Consider the following 21,339-nt stretch of genomic DNA (forward strand, 5'->3'; position numbering starts at 1 on the left):
ATCTTTCTGGATCCACCTTTGAGGCTCCCTTCAGGATCTCAAATCCGATTTAAATGGACGGCTCGAAATGGAGATCTCCAAGCCGATTTCATCTTAGCTGGGTTTTGCGCCTCCACCTTGATTCAGAAATGCCTGCGTAGATCAGTCAGATCGTATCACTGTTGCCATGGATTTCTCCCCGGCTCGTGAGGGGAAATAGATCTCCGAGCCTTGTTGCTGCCTGCGTCTCTATAGCGCTGGTTGTATTCTACGGAGACGCAAAGGTCGGGTGTGCAATTGAGTGATTTTACTGGAGAGTCGAATCCAATAAAATCACCGAGGATTGAGCGAATCCTCCCCACAGAGCGTCGCCCACTTCTGAGGACAGGAAGCAGGACAATGTGGAAACACGTGTCCCATAAAATGAGCGGAATAAAAGGGAAGAGGTGTGAATTGAAAGCCCATCGGCTCCTCGGAGTTCTGGACAGAACAGAGGAAGTGGCTGCTCCACACAATAGCACCTCTGCTCCAGCCTGGGGGGCCTCTGTCAGCGGCTCGCTTCTCACTGGCCGCCCAGGAACAAGGGGCTGCTCTCAGGGACGAGGCGGAGCCGCCTCCCTGTCCAGGCCCCGACGTCCCCTCTTTTGATTCACTGGATCCTCCTGCTGAGTGATCCTGAAAGAGCCGGAGCGAGCCAACCGCACTCACTTCCTGTTCCAATATTCCTTCATCCGAACCCGGAAGAGCGGGGCCATTTTGTAAACAGAGAGTAAAACCCGGGGTTGCGTTTGGAACCGGAGCGTCCCGAGGGGATCCGCCGGTTACGTCAGCTGACCTATGAGAGATGACGCAGCCACTCGGAGCGGGACAGCAAAATCTGGATTTGAGCAAAAACATTCGGCATGTTGTCGCCAATAAAATATTCCCATCAGTACTTTAGGATTACTGGATTATTAAACCCTGCAGATATTTCTGAGAATGCGGCCAAACTTTGGCTCCTGTTCCGTTCTTAGAGCCCAGGAGCAGTTAAAGGACAGATGAGGAGCGTGAATTCCAGCCGGGTGGTCAACGACAGACGCTTTTCCCTGATTAATATAAGCAGAACGGAAATGAAGCCCTAATAAATCATCTCTTCCTTCTGTATCCATTTGTTCCATGCACATTACTGCAGTGCAGCTTGCTCTTTGCTGCATAAACACCGTCCTTTTCTCTTCCCCCGACTCTTTTGTCACGCGTGTGGGCGCCGCCGCCACGCGCACCTCATCCCCGGCGCAGGTGAAGGGCCGCCGCTCCGGTGTGTCTTTTATCTCTGCATTCATCTCTTTGGGGGGTTTGGATTGAAAGCTACAGGGATTTTCAAATTCAAGGCGATCATTTTGATTCCAAACTAATTCTAGTGATTAAGCGGTTCTTTCACAGCCACTGGCCCAAGAGCGGAGCTGCATTCATCACGGTGAATAATAGCAACAGAAGGTCACAAGCTCATGCAGCTCCAGCACACCGGCTTATTTTTCCCCAACAATTCCTGGTGTATTTTTATTAGGTTTCATTAATCCTCAATAGATGAGTAATTGAAATCATTTAAGCGCAAGCTTCAGACTCTGTGAGCGATTACGCAAGTTAAAAAAGAGCTTCTAATTATCAGTTTTCAGGGCCGAGAATAGACACGAGCCGCTAATGAGCCTCATCACTTCACACTTGGTCATCACCTCCTTCGCAGTTACATTCGACTCATTTGTCTGATCCAGGATCTGCGCGCAAACACAAACCACATGATGCTTAAAGGTCAGAGCAGACAACAGGCAGCTACGCGCTCTGCGCTAACCGAGCCGCGGCGCTAACAGACATGATGTCGGAGGGAGGAAACGAGCTCCTAATGAACATCTGTCCCTGCTGGCTGGTGAAGATGGGAGGGAGGAGTGGCCGCCGCCAACCCGGGGAGGAGTTATCTGAGGGTTCCAGCTGGCGGTGACAGATTCCACGCTCAGGAGAGAATTGGGCAATTTGGCTGAAGCTGTAGAACTGCTGATCCCAGCGCGCGCGCTTCCAATCTCTGCGACGCTGCACTCGCCTCTCACGCCACCGAGGTGATGCTTGTTGGGATAAGAACTAAAACATGAGCAGGGTTTTTTCCATTCACGCCGGCTGATCTGTGAGCTGTGGTGGACGGAGGGCAGCGCTCCAGAGGCCACGGCCGGCAGCTGCAAGACTGCATTATTCGTTTCCAGCAGTTCATTTGAAATTCATGAGTTAAATTCCGGCCACAAAATTATCTTTGGCACAATACTCGAGCGCCATGATGACAATTCTATTAACTCACCTGAGGTATGAAGAGTCTGCCCCGGCGCAGCAATTAGAGCGATTAGATGTTGTGTGTTTGACTGCTGATGATGCTGGTGGCGAGATGTCTGACAAAGGGTCAATTTCTGCCTCTCAGAGGGGTAATTGGGCACTTTTACACCTTCAGCTGGGACAGTTGTGATGGTTATCAGAGACAGGGGGTGAGAAGGGGGAGTGAATGTCTCCATTCTATGGTGCTAGCACCAGTCTGTGGTAAACGGAGGCGGCCGTGCTGCGGAGACATCGCCCGCAACCCCGAACTGACTAATAAACGAAGCAAATACGGGAGGTGAACAACTGTGTTTCCTACCCGTGTTATCTCTTCCTCATTCCGCGTTTCTGTTTCCACGGGCGATGGCAGCCCACCGAGGACGCGTGCCGGAGCCGTCAGTCTGAAGAATGACAGCGCTGATGTCTGCCACCGCCGTATCCGTTCAGGGAGGGATTAGCATAATGTAGCGTTATGAGAGACAAATGACACTGTGGGAGGAAGAACCAGCGATGAGGCGTCTGTTCAGCTGTCACATAAACAAAGTAAAACCAAGTTTGTGGCTACATGTCAGCACGCCTTCCTCAAAGCCTGTCAGCAGGAGCCCCAGTGGGGCCCTGTAGCTTGACTGTAGCATGCAGTTACATATCGGTATCCTCAGTGATTGTGCCTCCACCTGCAGCTGCACAACACCTGATCCCTCTTTATTGTTCCCAGCAAGGCTGGAATATTGCTCACACATTAACGTTCCTCTTGAGATGCATTCAAGAGCACTAAATTTGCTGATAGATGGCGTAATGAGTCAGATGTGAGGGCCAATACTGCTGCTCGAATGCATCGGGGAAGTGCTGAAAAAGCAACTTTAAATCCCAAACACATCTTCTTTAATATTTCCTTTGTATCATATTTCAGATCAGGCAGAGTTATTAAAATTTATGACCTGCTCGGGGGGATTTTTGGCAACATTGGGGCAAAAATCTGCCATCAAAGCATATTTGCGTATTATCAGCATATGCAAACCTTTATTCAAAGCAAATATGCATTCATTTATAAATCAAGGACACGATTCTAATGTCCATAAACCGTCTGAGTATCAGGAGGGGCTGTGCTCTGCTAATGAAAGCTTCCTGAAGCAAACTGTGTGAACACAGGACGGCTAAAAGATACTAACTAATAATAATAGAAGCCTCCTCGCTGTAGGAGACGCAGCAGGGAAGGAGACTGCGTCTGTATTTTGCATGAATTGTACCTCATTAACTGAAATTTAGCCAAAAACATCTGTTTTAATATTTAAATTTAAATTCCAGAACGCTACCTGACCTGCTCCACCAGTCACAAAGGATGGTGACTTGGAGTCTCCCCCAGTGTGAATCTGTCTAATCATTAGAATGTCTCTGAAGAGGAGGAACTTTTAACTCCATTTCCTAAAGAGTCTGCCCCGCTGAGACGCTCTTGTTTGCCCCTGTGCAGCTTCGAGCACCTGCCACCATCTACAGTAAGTGGTGACTTCTTAGCGGGGGTCTGAGGGTTTGGGCAGAGCCCACTGAGAGGACTAATGAAGTAGCTCTGATTGCTTTCATCATTTTACTGTGCTAATTTGTGCGGTATCATTGCATGATTTTACAAAGTGGTAATGGAGACTATTCTGCGCTAAGCTGCTTTCATCATCTTCTAAGTATAGATATCCTGAAAATTTGGCCCCTGTGTGCTCCCGTAGAGAGCCAGCAACCCCTGGATCAACATCGTTTGACGTTTCCGGCTGCTCTTCTCTCACCCTCCACAGGGTGGCGATGCTGTGCTGCGGCAGGGCGCGGCTGACCAACCAGAGCGCAGAGAGCCGCTGTGCCCCCAGTCACTCAGGGGCCCCCGGCGGCCGCATCAGCACTCAGGAAGCAGCTACCTAAACAGCCCGGCCGATTGTCATCTGTTGCTCCGCTCCAGACCAGACTCACCCCCTTACTGACTCACATCTCTCTCCCTCTCTTTCACACACACACACACACACACACACACACACACACACACACACACACACACACACACACACACGCACACACACGCACTAAGACTAGATCAGTGTAAACCAACTCACGTAGTTCTCTGTCCTGACTCACCACACTCAACTTGAATTTGAGCATCTAATGAGAGTAAAAATGCTTTGAGATTCTACAGAGCACATGCTCCTGTTTATGGAAGCACTCCCTGGGCCCAGCTGCACACTGAGACCCCCCCACCCCCCACCCCCAGCAGTAAGAGAAGGAGATATACTGAAACAAGGAGAAGGTGGAGCGGGCGGTCTGTCTCCCACTGCTGCTGCACGTACACAACAATGACTCTTGCTAACCATGGCGCTCTGTTGGTTGTACGTGACCGAGTAAGGGGAGTAAGGGGAGGGTGTGTGTGGAGGGGCGGTGTGTGTGTTTGTATTTTGCATTTAAATCACACCCCAGATTATGCATGTTTGTGCGCCGTACGCTGGTGAATTTGTAATGGGAAATAACACCGTGGCCCCTTTTCATTTGATCAATTTCCTGGTGTGAGTAAGTTGCTCCCCTCACGTCCAGAGGCAGTTTGCAAACTGAAATCGGGGAGCGGCCGGTTTAATGAGTGAAAAGGGGGTTTTCATTCAGTTGTGCATGACGATTAAGCATCCTGGTCTTCTCTTAGCTCCAGACTGCCAGCAGCCATGCGCAGCTTGTGTTAGTGTTTGTGCGTATTAGGTGTCGTTTAATGAGGGTTGTTTTTCCAGCTTTTGTAATTTTCTTCCTTTTAATTTGGTCTCTGTTGTCTCACTTTAAGTCACAATGGACAAAAGCGTCTGCTAAATGACTAAAATGCAAACTGTGATCCTGCGTCTCTTTGCAGCCATTTCGGCTTTTTCAATTGATCATTTGATGCATTTTTTTTTATTTTTAAGTTTAAGCTCCTGTCGCATTTTGTGTCTGTTCTGGATTTTATGACGCATCGGTATCTCCTGATGGTCTGCTAAAGAAGCTAACATGATTTGGTTAAAGGTTATTCAGTCTGTCAGGTTCCTCCTGACCAGATTTATTTGCTAGCTTCGCTGATCTGTGCTGGTTTGCAGCCGTCAGACCTGCACAGTTCACACAGAAATACCAGTTTTTCTTTTTCAAAGAACGCTTCGATTCTTTGTGGTTATTTTTCCTCTTTGTGTTGCTTTAAAATCATCTTTTCTAGTGGCCACTTTATAGACTTTTTTTTGTCTCTTTGTTCTCAGTTTTACTTGGATAAAAACACCTCTCCGCCTCGATTATTTGAAGAAAAAGTCAAGGGCCGTTGCCAAGCAGCAGCATGACCGGCTGCACCCACACAAACGCACATGAAGGTACAGTCACTGTCAATGCCACCGCGCTTTGATGCGCACCCTCCCCTCCACCACAGAAAAGCTGGGGATTCATTCAAACAAACACAAGTCCTTTTGAAGCCCGACACACTCCCCCTTCCCCCGCCCTGGTCTCCAGAAACGTAATCCGAGGAGGGACGTAGCTTCAGGACACTCTGCGTCCGCTGAGGACCACGTCGCTCTGTGCACGGGTCCCCGTGTGCGAGTGAAACTTGATAAATGACGGAGCGGCGCCATCTAATTTAGGACAAACACATCACGTCTTTTGTGAGAACACACAACGTTTATGAGGGGACATGATTGATGATTACAGAGAAGTAGAAGTGACAGTGGAATAACATTATTCACCTCAGCTTTGTCCTCCTCAGGCAACACAGCTGGGAGACTTATCTCCACCGTCATTAGTCATGTACGAAATTGTGCCTCTTCTTTACAGGAAAACAATCTCAACCTGGAGAACGTCGATGAGTGATGGGAAAAGAGGAGCAGCGTCGGCTCCGAAGGATGCTGGCCTATTTTAAGAGTTCTTTCCAGATCAGACCAGAGGAATCCTGCGGAAACCCAAGCTTGCATTAGCGTCGCAAGCAGCTATGGATGAGTGCAGAGAAAAGTGTAAGGAGGGGGGAGGGAAGAGGGGGACGTGGTCTTTTTTCCTGAGTGTCAGGCCTAACTCTTAATTATGGCTTCCTTAATTGGTGCATCAGGATGCAGATTCACTTGGAAGGATGCCACTTAGCTCAGCTTTTCCCTCTTTTTTCCACCTCTTTTTGTAAATCACAGCTGGGCCCAGTCTCCCCCCACTCCCGCCTTCCCCCCGACTCCCATCGGTGTCTGCGCGGCTTGACAGCTCGTAAGGAAGAGCAGATATCAAAGTACAATGAGACGCTGAAGCCCTTAACCAGGCGTATTCAGCTTGGAGTGGCCTCCTGAGGAGGGGGAGACAGAAGACTGAGACGGCTCAGCGTGTGTGTGTGTGTGTGTGTGTGGGGGGGGGGGGGGGGGGGGTGTACTCGGACGGTTGAGTGAAAGCTGAACTGTATAACAGAGAGTGTCGCGTCTCTGGAGTCTGACGGTGGGGAGGTGAGACACGACAGATTTGTTCCATCCAGCAAACCACCAAAGTTCCATCCCAGTGATGAGATCAGGGAATAACCTCATCACCAGAACTGTGATGGAATCCCAGCGTTCCCAGCCTGTGGCTCCCTCCAGGTTGGGCTAAGGATGGCGGCGGCTGGCACAGACCCCCACAGCTTCAGTTAGGAATAAATGGAGTCTTAAATTCCTCCTCACGAGAGCGCAAAAACCTTTTAGTGATATTTGAGTGTTTTTAAAATTCAGCTGTTTCAATGACCGTTTTTCCCTCTGATTTTGCACATTTCAAAGGGTCTGGAAACCCACCTGCAGAGAATAACTTAGTTCTGTGGCTCACCTGCTCCCTCTGCCTACTCCTGGTAATTCCAGCAGAGGTGTTTGAGCCAATACTGGTTGGTTTTGTGTGAAATTTGGACTCTTGGTCTCCGTGCTTTGTTATATTTCACACCAAATTCAGTGGCGGGCAGCAACAGGAGGTGTTTGGTTGAGCCGCTGTCTCCACTGAGCTCAGCTGACCCCTCTCTTTTGCCCTCCCACCCTCCGATCGGCTAAAACAAACTCTGAGATTGCTTCATTGTACTTTGCAGCCTGTTATTTTCCGCAGCCGCTCGGCTCAGAGGAGCGAATAAATCAGAGAAGCGCAAAGTTAGGGGGCAGGGGTGGCGCTGACAGGATGTGCGTTACTTCAGACGTGACACGTTGCTCATTGTTCCAGGAGAGCTGGTGATGACTTCCTGTCACATGGCAAAGGACGACCTTGGTTTGGACTCGACTGGAAGAAGCCTCCCAGCTGCTCCCACTGATCCCTGGATGCTCCCCTCCCATCACCATCTCTGTCAGGACGTGAAGGGCATTAATTGGAAACCAGCCTGTAACTCAGCCGGTTTGAAGGAGGCCGGTCAGATGACATCATGGTTCCAGACTCCGTGACCTTGCGCCTTCTGGAAATTAGAAAATGAGTCTTCCAGAGTTGAATTTGTTTTCCCTCCGACTGTCAAAAGTGGAAGAGAAAAGGGGAAAGAGAGCAGAGAAAGTTGGATTCACACTCATCAAATCTGGTGATTCATTTCATAAAGCAGCCACTTTATCGCTTCAGCATCACAAGATTAATTCGGCACAGATTGGACATGAAGATGGCGTCCATTAATTAAAAAGTCCAGATCTCACCAGAGAACTTTGCTCCTGCTCTATTTTTAACATTTTTATTCATCCATTCAGCCACCAAGAATAATTAATAAGAACAAAACAAAGATGCTACCAGCAGCAGCAGAGCAGCAGCAGCAGAGCAGCAGCAGCAGCAGCAGAGCAGCAGAGTATAGAGTATTTTTGTATGTGTTTCTGTGCCCCTCCTGTCCTCTCCTCTCCTCTCCTCTCCTCTCCTCTCCTCTCCTCTCCTCTCCTCTCCTCTCCTCTCCTCTCCTCTCCTCTCCTCTCTCTCTCTACCCAGCCCCCCATCAGCAGGAGGGTCCCCTTACACGAGCCTGGTCCTGCTCAAGGTTTCTTCCTGTTAAAGGGGAGTTTTTGTTGCTTGTCTGGGGTCAGGCCCTGGGATTCTGGAAAGCACCTTGAAACAATCTTGATTGTAAAAGACGCTATATAAATAAAGATTGAGATTGATTTGATTTGAGGTCTTTGTCCAGTTAAAGGCATCCAAGAGAGAGAATATTGCCTCCCTCTGATGTGAGTGTATTAAATAAATTCCATCTGGAAGCTTGAGTGTGGATATTGAGTTTTCAGTGATTAATGGAACGAGCTCAGCTGCTCCTGGCTGCAGCACCGATACAGGAGAGCAGCAGCGCTCCTGCTGAGGTGGACGGGGCGTCGCTGCTTCCTCCCATTGGTTTAAAATGTGAAAGAGGATCAAGAATTTCACCTCTGGCTATCTTGAATTGGTGAATCAGCAGTTCAAGTCTGAAGTCAAGGCAGAGCTAACATGTTTCTGCAGCCAGCCACCAGAGGGCAGTAATCTCTGGCTCATAATGGTCGACCAGATAGCTAATCAATGCTACAGAGCCAAACACCAGAGCCTGTCGGCTCTTCTGTGGACTTGTAAGTGTCTTATATTCCTGCCGAAGGGCCTCAGCAGGACTCAAATCCACCTCTGCAGCAGGCTGCAGCTTTCTTCTGAATGTGAGCATCAAATCAGATCATTACAGCTTGTTACTGCGGCGACAGCATGTGCCCAACAGGACACAAACGGCAGACGCAAGAAATGTGTGAATGAAAAGAGAATAAACCTCAGACCGCAGCGCTCTCCCCCCTCTGGCGAGGATGACCTGCAGGATAACACGGAGGGATTGGACAGGATTGGCGGATGGATTTCACTGAAGTGTGCCAAGCATGTCAAGCAATCGCTCCCGTATTCTCGCCGCAGCCGAAGGTACACACTGGCCTCCCCTGCCCTGATGTCGTGTGAAAAAGCCGACATGTGAATTCACAGCTCGGAAGAAGACCCCGAAAATCTGGCTCATAGTTATGTAACAGGAGGCGAGCGAGTGCAACCATCAGTGATTTATAATTCATTGCAGTAGTGGAATATGTAAAAGTACCCATACAATCCCCTTTAGGTCTAATTAAAAGCCTATCAGCCGCTTTACAATGGAAACACCAAGGGGACTCACAGTAATCATGCATTAATAGAATGATAATTAAGGAAATGCAGCCTATGTGGAGGAGCGTTGCTGGATTTACAGCAGGAAAACACACTTTTAAAAGAATGCCACCCATGCAAATCCCATGATCACTGATCTGCACAACATCTACAAACAAGAACAGACTTTGCCCCAAATACAGAGAGAGAGAGAGAGAGAAGAACAGTCGACTGGTGTTTAAGACAAGAAGGGGGGGATCTGTGGCCATGAGCGACGCTCCGAGCCGGATCTGTCTGCAGAAGCCTGAGGCGAAACCGTTAATTTGGATTAACGTTCAACATCACTCAAGTGGCTTTGGTGTGGACGTGGGAAATGAGGAGTCAGCCGCACTCACTAATATCTGCAACTCAGATTCAGTCCATGGACACAGTTCCTGCTCTGGTGGTCCTGCAGGAGGTAATAAAACCATCCAGAGCATATCTGAGCACGATTCACAACTTTTGATTAATTACAAAGTTTTAATGTCGCAGGAAACATCAAAGCTATACTCAGTGGGCGCAGCTGCATTTATTAGATGCAATTAGCAAGTATCAATTAGCAGGTGATGCCTTCAGGCTAAACCGGAACACCTGGAACCAGCTTTTAAGGACATTATACTGTGAACATTAATCTTAAATATATGGAAATATCAATCAATCAATCAATCAATCAATCAATCAATCAATCAATCAATCAATCAATCAATCAGTCTTTATTTATATCGTGTCTTTTACAATCAAGATTGTTTCTAGGGGCTTTCCAGAATCCCAGGGCCTGACCCCCAACAAGCAGCAGTGGCAAGGAAAAACTCCCCTTTAACAGGAAGAAACCTTGAGCAGGACCAGGCTCATGTAGGGGGACCCTCCTGCTGATGGGGGGCTGGGTATCAAATAGACTTCAATTGTAACTTTTCTGTCCAATGCTATACATGATTTATGCTTCCAATAGCCATTTAAATGTGTTAATATTGCATCAATATAACACCAAGTTTTCACATCACTAAGATAAACCTGCAATCTGTGACTGTGTGATTGTGCTACAGATGAATGATATCATATTATTAAAACTTACATGGGGCGGCTGGGGATTAAAATATATTTCCTTTTATCCTTCTTTCTGCTCACGGGTCTCATTATGTGAAATTATAGTGGATTTAAAAAGCAGCAGTGGACACTGTTTCTGTAAGTGCTGCTGATTTTCAGCAACAGTCTTTGTCACAAAGAGACGTTAAGCACTTTTCTTTTTTAATCATTTCAGCAGCGTTTTAATTAGCTGACTGACATGGTTGGAATGAAACTGAAGCCTTTAACATTACATAGCATAAAATATCACTGGAAATTAGCAGCACATGACATTTATCCCAAAGCTGGTTACATCAAATAAATTAATTCTGAAAAAAAATCCAACCCGTGGTGAGTTCAAGTGCAGGTAATAAAAATCATCCATATATAACCAATTAAACTGTGATCTTTACAGCCACCATCAAGGACTAGAAAATACTCTTTCTACCCCCACTAGATCCTAATTTATTCATTGAGCAACCTGTCCAAACACACCATATATGCTTCAGTTCCTCAGATTATGCGTGGATAAGTGTGTGCACTAGTTGAGAGACACCTGTTCCAACTGCAACGTTCAAAACAGTTAGTTGAAATGCAAATATGCCGTTAGTCTAAGAAATACATGAAAAGCTGGTCATGAGAAGAAGTCAGGTCTTAGAAGAAGAAACACTGTACACACCAGCACATGCTAATAGCAAGCAGAGAGGCTAGCGCTGTACTCGAGGTGGCAGTCAGGCTGATTTCATAGTTTATCTGCGGTGTAAGACATGTAAACATGTCTGTCCTGGGGAGACCCTGTCTTAAATAACAGTGTTATTTTTGTCCTCATTAAAACACGGAACAGCTTGTAAATTGTGGTAACATTCATGAAAGATTGAGGAGGCCTTCAACGGCCTTCAGGACATAAACAGAGAGAATCCTCATTACAGTCTTTAGTCATAATGATTTGGAAATCTGGACTAATGAGGAAGCCAGTCGGAAACGGAGGAGCAGCAGAGTTACGGCATGCCAGCGGAGCGGTGGCACGAGCGGCTGAATCTGATCCGGAACTTATGGAATAAATTGAGTTTGAGCTCCGAAACCTCGGCTACATCTCGTCTCTGCAGTGTCTGTAAAACAGATTAACATCTGGCTGCACGGACCTCAATTTTAATCACCCAGCTCTGCTCCGAAAGTAATGGACTGTCAAATTAATCAATCCGCGCCTGATTCTGACAGAACTCAGAGCTCAGCCGTCACATTAATCAGGCCAGAGTAGGTGTGCAAAAGCAGCACATTTAATCTGCTGCAGGGTGAAGCGCACACGGCTCTTCACTCCGGACGTTTCCCTAAATATGTTCATTCATTATTGTGAAGAACTCTGTATTTACCCATAAAGAAGTTCAGTTTTTTTAGGGGGGAGGTGAGAAGGTGGATCCGAGGTGCCACAGATGCAGCTAATTTGGCTAATAACGATCACGCTCATTAGCCACTGGCACTCAGATGATGGATTCGAATCGTCGTCGGGAGGGTGTGAGACACTCAGGCGTGAATGTTGTCGTCTCCAAGCCAGCGGGGGCTCCAGCGCTCAGACCTGAGGTTGGCGCTAAGTTTATGACACCAATGATTAATGTGCACAAAGGCTGGAGTCTGAAGATTGCAGAGATATGATCTGGAAATGAGAAGTAGGAAGCGAGGGGGGACGCTGCCAGTAGAATTAAAATGATAATCAGGGAAACACTGGACAAACGCTCCAAACGTGCAGAGCTGAGCTGCTGCTGACGATGAACGAGAATGTCGTGGCGAACATATCGGGGCAGCTTTGGATCCCATCACAGTTAATGACGTACAGCAGCGCAAATATGACCGTGATTAAGGGTTTCATGCAAATACGGATACAACAGTTAGCTTTGCAGTGGCTACACTAGCTCAGCTAGGTCACGTTTGCTCCACGAACCAGATTAACCTGGTTATCTGACAGCCGGCGCCGCTTCGCTCATCAAAGACAGACAATCATCTGGCTGCAGCTTTGATTGATCAGAGCTGGAATGATTCCTCGGTGGAAACTCCTTTTATCAAAAGCAGGCAAATAACAGTGAATAAAAACTCCTGATCAGATTGTCAAGTGTCGAATTTCATTCCGACATGAAAATCAGCCGATTCTGGCGAAGCTTGTTTCATCTGCACGCATTAACGTCAAAACGTGTTAAATCCTCATGTTGTCACGATTGGCTGGTTAATCTCTGCAGCCAAACGCAGACCAGCATACTAATGCAAGGCATCCTGGGGGAACCTCCAGTTGGGAAGGGGAAGCAAAGGAAAGAACCAGGGCAGGATTCAGGGGTCAAACATCACATATCAGTGATTTCAATCCACCATTCCAACATAGAGGCACTCAAAGATTTAAATTGTGCTGCTTGGAGGATTTTTCTTAATTAACAGATACATAATTTTAATATCTTTGGCTGATCTGCTCTGTTTGGTTGTTTTTAATCTATTTTTCAGACTTAAACAGAAAATAGCAAAGAAGATAACATTTTGTGTAGAATCTTTTAGACAGTTTAAGGAATTCAAAAACTTTCACAGACCTCCAAGCACCATTATTTCAGGACCAGCACATTCACCAGTGACCCTGCCTTCCCAGTCAAGTGGAGCTCTGAAGTGAATCTCTGAATCACATAAATGCGTGAACGTCGACACGCCAGCGTGGGAGCGGCTGGGCACTGCGGGCTGCTGCTGAAGGTCTCTGCTGATGCGATGATGACGATGATGATGATCCCCTGTAGCTGATTGTTGAATACAGCAGACGTGGGACAGATTTCAGAGGCTCGGTCTTTGGATAAACTGCTTTGATTTCCCACCCAGTAGAATTGCAGCATAGCCCGGTGAGGTCGTGACCTCTACTCGGGCCCGGTGCATCTTTGCCAGTCTCCTCACGCCCGAGCGATAAACCCCCCTCGATCTAATGACAGAGGGAATGCCAGCGCGGCTTCAACTGCTGGACTATGTGGAAGAAAAGGATGCAATCAGATTCAAAGAATGAGGCCTTAATTAGGCAGCCCTCAGGTTCTATCTATAGAAGCTTTCCCTCAACCACCACCCCCCTCCACCACCACCCCCCACCACCACCACCTGTAAGACCAGCAGCAGCAGTGAATTCCAATTAGTGGCGTTTGATGAGCGCGCGCTCAGGGTGGCCTAGATCGGTCATTCCTTCATACGAGCCTCGGCGCCCTGGTGCGGTCGGTCCCACACAGAGCCATCAAATGAGATCTCCTGTCTCGGGGGGTGGGGGGGGCTCAAGGAGAAGGGAGAAGACACGGATAACAAGACTGGACATGGCAGGGGGAGTGGACATCTGAGAGGTACATCAGTGAGGCCGCGAGCGTCTGAACTGGATCCGTGTCTGCATGTGTGTGTGTGTGTGTCTGTGTGTGTGTGTGTGTACCAGATCAGCAAAAGTCCAGCCTGGCAGTGAGTGGGTGAAACTTTCTCCTCCATGTTTACACTTTGTTAAGGGCTTAATATCCTTAATATAAGATGGAACATAATTTTCTACCGTGTTTCGACAGCATATTCAAACCAAGTCTATAGTATGGACTCAGCTTTCAATCCATCGATTCCATCCAACCATGCAGATACACCGAAAACATTCCTACGTATCTACAAATTATCTACAAATAGGCAGCATGTACCGTATTTTCGTCACCATAAGGCGCAGCGTATTAAAAGTTGCAGTCTCAGTTACGGGTGCTATTTCTGTATTTAACACATACATAAGGCGCACTGGATTATAGGGCGCGGGCATGCTAAAACAAACTTCTATCTTAATACATGCATGCTGGCGTGTATTTAGCAATGTACTCACATTAATTTTTGATCAATCCTCATCCACAAATCCATCAAAGTCCTCATCTTCTGTATCCGAAATGAATCCGAAATGGCTTTTGTGAAAGCCGGCAAGCCGAAGAGCCGAAAAGCATTTGTAGATTTTGGAACTCGGTGCACACATAAGGCGCACCGCATTATAAGGCGCCCTATCCATTTTGGAAAAAGATTATGGAAAAAAGGAAAGAGGAAGCGAGACCAGGTCAGAACAATGAAGCTGCGATGTGATGGCAGGCAAGAGGACGAAAGATAACCGATGACGATCAAGCTGCAGAGAGAGAAAAGACAGTTTGACATTTAATCTAGCCAGATTTTTGGAAAATAATCTAACATTCAGCAAATCTATGCAAATGCATTCATGTCCCTGTCCAAGGGTTGAGTTTGGCTAATCCAGACAGGCCACGAGTTCCTCCTGGTGAAGGACGCTCCATCACCAATCAACAGTCACGAAAGGACGTGTTCTCACCTGTGTCAAGGCATTTAGCTACACACCATTGTGGCTCAGCTCAGCTGTGGCAATAGTAATAAAAATAATAAGCAGTCTGAGCAGGAGATGTGCTCCCAAACGAGTTCCTGAAGAAGAAAAAGCATGATGGCGTCAAGCCAGAAAGCCTGCTGGTCCAAATCCACACCGTTGCTCTCAAGACTTCCGGACGCTGCTTTTCAAAGTCATCAAGCCAGAAAATACACACCTAGTTGCTGTCACACACATCTTTTCCCCACTGGTGCACAGACACACACCCTGTTTGACACATATACGACACTTGCAGTTGCATGCACATGCGAACAGCTACAATTTTCCCATCCATTATCACTTCTGAGGACACGCAGCCCCTCTGGTGTGATCAGACAAAAAGCTCCTTTACACACTCCTCAGATACACACTACTCAGACACAGAGGTGTGAATACGCACCAGGTTGCTTCATCTTATGGCTGCAAAAGAGCTGCACCGCACTAACTACCTCCTGCAGAGTGCACAGGTGTGTGTGTGTGTGTGTGTGTGTTATGCTAAACCATGTAGCATGAAACAGAAACGTCCCAGAATCCAGTTTGTTATTGCAGAAAGTAAGGAAACATAGATTTGATTTATTTGTGTTATTGCCTCATTCTGCCCCGTTGGGAACTTCCTGTTGTTGCTAGCTAATGAATCGACAGATTACAGATGTGCTAAGATGTCACCATCATAAAAATAGTCTGAACAAATATGTGGCGTGACAGTCGTCTCCTATATTGATGATCCCAGACAGATTTGTGCACAACTCATGTATTTATCAGAACTCAGATCTCAGTCTCACATCGCCCTCTCTCTTTTGATGCAGCTTTCATTCTTTTTAAATTTAGATGTGCTGAGCTGCATCGCTCGCCGTCATCAGACAACGTATCGTCTGTAAGCCCCTCAAAAGTGATGCTTGATTTAGTTTTGATCCCATCTCACCCCTCTTTACTTTAGATTTTAACTTTCACTTTTATTCTCAGCATCCTGGGAAACAGCAGCAGCATCCTGAGCAAGGCTGGCTTGACTTCTATGAAAAGAGGGTAAGTTCAGAAGCAACTTTGTTTAACTCTGCATCCCAGAATTCCAGACTGGGAATTTTACTGTGCAGTTAGTGATGCCTGGCTACATGTGAAAAGCCCCCAGGATGCCGTCAGCCTCAGCGTCTTCATTTTAGCTTCTGTCAGATGTGAGCGTCAGATGTGGTTAAATTGTTCATGTTTGGCTGAAAAACAATTACAAAACAATGACAAACAGCGTCACATGTGATGCTATTTTTGCACTTTGGTGCGCTAAATATGCTTAACACTCATGCTAACCATCTTAAAGAGACGTAACCAGAGAGAGAAGTAGAAAAATAAAGAGAGAAGCTTCGAGAAGGTGACAAATAAATTCCAGTTTACTGTCTGAACTGCAGTTAAAGATGAGCGAGAGGAAGCAGGACGGCAAGGCCGAACAGGCTGATGATAAACGGTTCTACCGCTGCGCAGGATGCTGCCGGCTCTTCGTCTTAGGCAGCTGACCTTGAGCTTATGAGCTGTAATAAAATGTAGCCAAGCACTCCTGAAATTGGTCCACTCGGCGCTCCGCTCGGCGGCCGTCTGCTGCATTAGCATGCAGCTTTAATGGAGTACTGTACCTTCAAACAGCGCACCGCCGTCTGGGCGGTGATGAGGGTGATGAAGACACAGAACACAGCCGGGGGGTCGATAGCAGTAATGGGGGAAGAGGAGGCCGACGGGAAAGTGCAAGTGGAATGAAAGTGTGACGCGGTGATGGAGAGGAGGAGGACAACGAAGGAGAGAGAAATAGGAGAGCAGGTAGATTCATGATGACACAGCGGAAAGAGAAGATGAGAAAGTGTAAAGGAACGGAGGAGTGGCGAATGACGGATGTGACAGAGAACATCACGCAGGTGATATAAATGCAGCCATTTCCATGCTTGTAATAACAGTAATATAGCTGTTCATAACGTAAACTGCACCTCGCTTTGCTGTTGCCTCCATCAATGCCAGACTTTCTAATGCCCCCCCAACACACACATACACACACGCACACACACATCCTGCCCAGGTGAAGTGAGGCCAAAGATAAGAATGATGTCTTTTTTCCCCCTGCACTTTAAAATGTCTTGTCTGCAGCTCTGTTCCACCACTATCGCCTCCTTTTGACAAAAGAAACAACTGCACCTTATTCTCACGAACTAATAACGAGCATCTCTGCCTCGGTCTCCCTGGGACGGGCGCTATTATCTCCAGCCATTATTATGTTCCTGTGAGGTCTCAGTGTTCCCTCACTGCAGGCACATTGGCTGGGTGTGGAACTGTGGGGGTGTAGAGTCGGCTCCAACAGAGACAAATAATCCATTATTTTATATTAGCCATGCTACTGGGATTATGGATGTGTCATCACTTCCAATGTCTGCACAAAAATAAGAACAAAGTATCCCAGATGCAACAGAAAACAACAACTGAGCTATCAAACATACCGAGGGAGGGAAGTGAGCAACTCTGGATACATTACTGACAGTTGGGCAGCTCCTGACTGTCCTCTAGCGTTTGGCAGAAATGCTAATTAATACAATGAGAGTGCTTCTATTGCCTGGTTTGTGCCCCAATTTTCTTCTGCAGGGGGTCAAACACCACCTCAAACAGTGTAAAAAAAAGAGAATAACACACTTCTTTAGTCATTGTTCAATGGGGGATGGAGGTAGGTACCTGCTGTGCAAATGGCTGAAAAACGTCACGAACGCCGGTTCCAAATCATTTCTGTCTAGCACTAAAGAAAAGCCTGTATCTCTTCCTCAAGACAGAAAGTAAAACATGGCGTTGAAAAAGCTTTAACGTCTGGACAGAGAAATATTAAAACCAGTTATATAAGTACGTGATGAGGCAGCCAAAACAGCAGAAAAGCAGAGAGGCATTTAATCAGACTTTTTATAACTCATCAGTACAGCCTGAACTGGAAGATATCTGCAGCTCTGGATGGTCGTAAGGGGAGCAGAGGAGTTGATGAGTTACAGACAGACGGAAGTGTCGAGTCATATTAGCAGCTCGTTGGAGATTAAAGCAGAGGCTGAATTTGAAGGACAAAAAGAGGAATAATGTAAAAGGAATAGTATGTGTCATATGTGATTAGGAGCTTGTGGAGTGTTACTAATGAGCTCAAAGCCAACATGAAGATCAGAAGTTCATTTTTCACAAAAATGCAGCCCTGAGGTTGAAACAGTCGATATTACGTGCAGACATTCTAAGAGTTGACCTTCATCTGAACCCTTTGAGCTATATTTTGAGTTGCCTGTTCGACTCCAGTTGTCTGATAATTAACAGAAATGTGCTGAGCGAGGCTGATGGGATAAATCATGTCATGAATCGGTGATCTGATCCTCTGTCCGTCTCTTTTGAGGTCTAACAGACACAACGCATGTTCTCCCCAGTCAAACCACAACACGGCTCAGTTTGAGATTTCAGCCCTCCTCAATTCCATCCTGGCGTGCCAGTCTGGATCGTAGCTGAAGGAACACTTTGCCACATTTTTGTTAGTCTGAAGGACAAAAGATGGCAGGCGTGAAAGCATACTTATTCATTTAAGACGTGGAGAAATTCAGAGATCCAAAAAGGAGGAAAACATGAAAACACCTTCAGAGGTTCTTTTTCAGCCACTGACAGATAACACTCTTCTGGAAGAAGTGATCAAATTCAGAGGTGTGAAGTGTAAGATTGTGATGCCTTCACTGATTTGCATGTATATTTTACATTTGTTTCAGTCCCCTTGAAAATAAATCGGCTTCCTCTGTTCACATTTCCTGCTGGATTCTCTGGAAATTCTTTTGCCGTTTGCTCAGCTCCACAACAACGGGACGAACTCGAGCTTGCTTCCTAATGAGCACGCGGCAGCTCAGATGAGCTCCTCCACACAGGCGAGGCTGACCCCGGTGGTGATGGTGCCACCAAGCATGTTCACTGACAATATGGATAAATGAGAGCACAGAAATGTTGCTGTGACAGAGGTAGAAGAGATTTTACACAGGTCCATTTTTGCCTATGAGAGGGAGGAGATTTACTATTCAGAGCTCTTTTTAGATTTATGGTATCTGTTGTGTCAGTGACCCGACATAATCGGACTCCAGTGGCAATCATTCATTTGTATTTCATTGTTGTGTTTTCAGGGATGCAGAGAAGTGAGCATCCATGCAGTACAGCATTCAGAAGCATACTCTACCAAGGCCGTAAACTTAAGCCATATTACAGTTGTATTAAAGTTGGATAAGATTGTGATGTTTGATGAATTCACACCGCAAGATGATAACCGCACCCAATCACAGTCAATAAACATCATCAACGTGCATCATCACTCCACTAGAAGTAAAAAAGAGAATGACAACTTGAGCCTTTGAAATGGTGAAATTTCTTCAGACATGCACAGCTTCTGCTGTCACAACTTCACAAAGATTTTCATTGTCTTCTGACTCAGTTTAAGTTGGGAATGTCAGAGCAAATAAGCTTCCCCTGAACTATGAATATTTTAAGATTCAGTATCTGGTTATTTGTAAAATCATGATCCACAACAGGAATGAGAAAACCCTTTAGCTCTAACATTATTTCAAGTGCACTTCCAAGATTTAAATCTGAGACCTCTCTTCTCAAAATGAGAATCATATTCCGAAACCCAAGGACCTGAATTTGACTATGGTGTTAGTCTTTGTGCTAAAACAAACTCGAAAGCACCCAGTATTGTGAGGTAGTATGAACAAAACTATGACATTTGCGCTTCTGATCATCCTCACCATCATCTTAACGGCTTGGCCAGGACTTGAACTGAAGACATCTCACAGCAACAACCTTGTAGTAACGGTATGTCTTGCAACCAGTCAGTATTTGCAAAGACTTGCCAGCCGGCACTGTCAGGTAGTGTTCACAAAAGCACAACAACCGAAGTGACAAGAGAAGCATATGTGGTCCATAATCACATACGTCAGCAGAGGTTGAACCACAGGCTTTCCAAACACCCAACAAGAATCACACGGGTTTTATTGAAATAGAGATTCCCTGAGTGGAAATTGAAGGATTTGAACCTTTGAATTTTCATCATTATTTCAGCTAAAGGTGCTTCTCTGAATGAAAATGCAACAATCTCTCATCTGCCTTCTGAAGAAGAACTTTAGGCCATAACAAACTCAGTGGTGATGTGAGAACCCCATCACACCAAGCCTCAACTTAAGGGCTCGTCCGGGATTTGAACCCGGGACCTCTCGCACCCGAAGCAAGAATCATACTCCTAGACCAACGAGCCTTCTAATGACTTGGGTTTTTTCTTTTTCAGTTTGCAGCTACACCGGATGCCCTCGTTCCAGAAAAATATGGCATTTCTGAATGTTGACCAGCAGGGACTGTTAAGTATTGGGAGCAAAGAAAACACAATCGGATTCAAGATCAGCATATATGGTCCATGACGACTCCACTTTCTTCACAAGCACTTGCCTGCAAATTGAACCACAGAGTTTTTACACCCAAAGCAAGAAAGTAATTTTTCCTGCTTAATTCTAAGCTCCCTGACTGGGAATCGAACCCAGGCCGCGGCGGTGAGAGCGCCGAATCCTGACCACTAGACCACCAGGGACTGAATGGTGACTACTTCATGGCAGCGTGATGATTGTTGTAGGCGATACTCCTAGACAAATGAGTGCAAATGTGAGAATGTTGATGATGGTTTACCATTTTAAAGGACTGCCAAAAACGCCATTTCAGATTCTATTTTTTAAAGCAAATAGAAGTCATCCACCAACCACGACAGTGTCCCTGTGGTCAAAGAAGAATAGGGTTTTTTGAATGCTCATGCATCTCTTCCAATTGTCATCTTTTCGTGTTCATAAAATGCTGCTTTTCTGAATGGGATTGTGGCTCATCCTTTTCCCCACAAAAGCAACACCGAGTCACACTGTCATAAGTCAACCATGAACCCAAATTAAGGGCTCGTCCAGGATTTGAACCCGAGGCCTCTCGCACCCAAAGCAAGAATCACACTCCTAGACCAACGAGCCTTCTGATGACGTGCAATTTTTCTTTTTCTCTTTGCAGCTACAGAGGGACTGTTAAGCAGCACTCGCAAAAACACAACAGTCTCGGTCACTCCCCTTCTTGTCACCAGAGTTGGAACACAGACTTCCCCAACACCAAACAAGAATCGCAATGTTTTTGCCGAAATTCAGTTTCCCACAATGGGAATAAAACCCAGGCCACGGCGATGAGAGCGCCTAATCCGGACCACTAGACCACCAGGGACTGATTGATTTTATCTTCATGGCAGTGTGATGATCAGTGCAGGCAATACTCCGAGACCAATGAGTGGTGATGTGAGAATGTTTATAATGTTTTACCAATGTAAATACCTCTCAGAAAAACCCATTTTGATCCAATTTTTATCCGGCAATAGAAGGCTTCCATCAAGCTTGACTGTGTAGTCCTATGGTCACACAGGAAAATGGTTTTCACATGGCCTCTTTGAATTTTTGTCATTTTTTCAG

General features: G+C 46.4%; 2 non-coding genes across 2 annotated transcripts; both read right to left on the reverse strand.

Annotated features, from left to right (window-relative positions):
• Positions 1 to 20,036: 20,036 nt before the first annotated feature.
• Positions 20,037 to 20,108, reverse strand: trnap-cgg (transfer RNA proline (anticodon CGG)). Its single transcript has one exon. It is a non-coding gene; the product is annotated as a tRNA-Pro (tRNA).
• A 255-nt stretch (positions 20,109 to 20,363) lies between these two features.
• trnae-cuc (transfer RNA glutamic acid (anticodon CUC)) lies at positions 20,364 to 20,435 on the reverse strand. The gene has a single exon. It is a non-coding gene; the product is annotated as a tRNA-Glu (tRNA).
• Between the last annotated feature and the right edge of the window lie 904 nt (positions 20,436 to 21,339).

Source organism: Takifugu rubripes, chromosome 21 (genome assembly GCF_901000725.2).
Source record: "Takifugu rubripes chromosome 21, fTakRub1.2, whole genome shotgun sequence".
In the NCBI taxonomy this organism is placed as follows: Eukaryota; Metazoa; Chordata; class Actinopteri; order Tetraodontiformes; family Tetraodontidae; genus Takifugu; species Takifugu rubripes.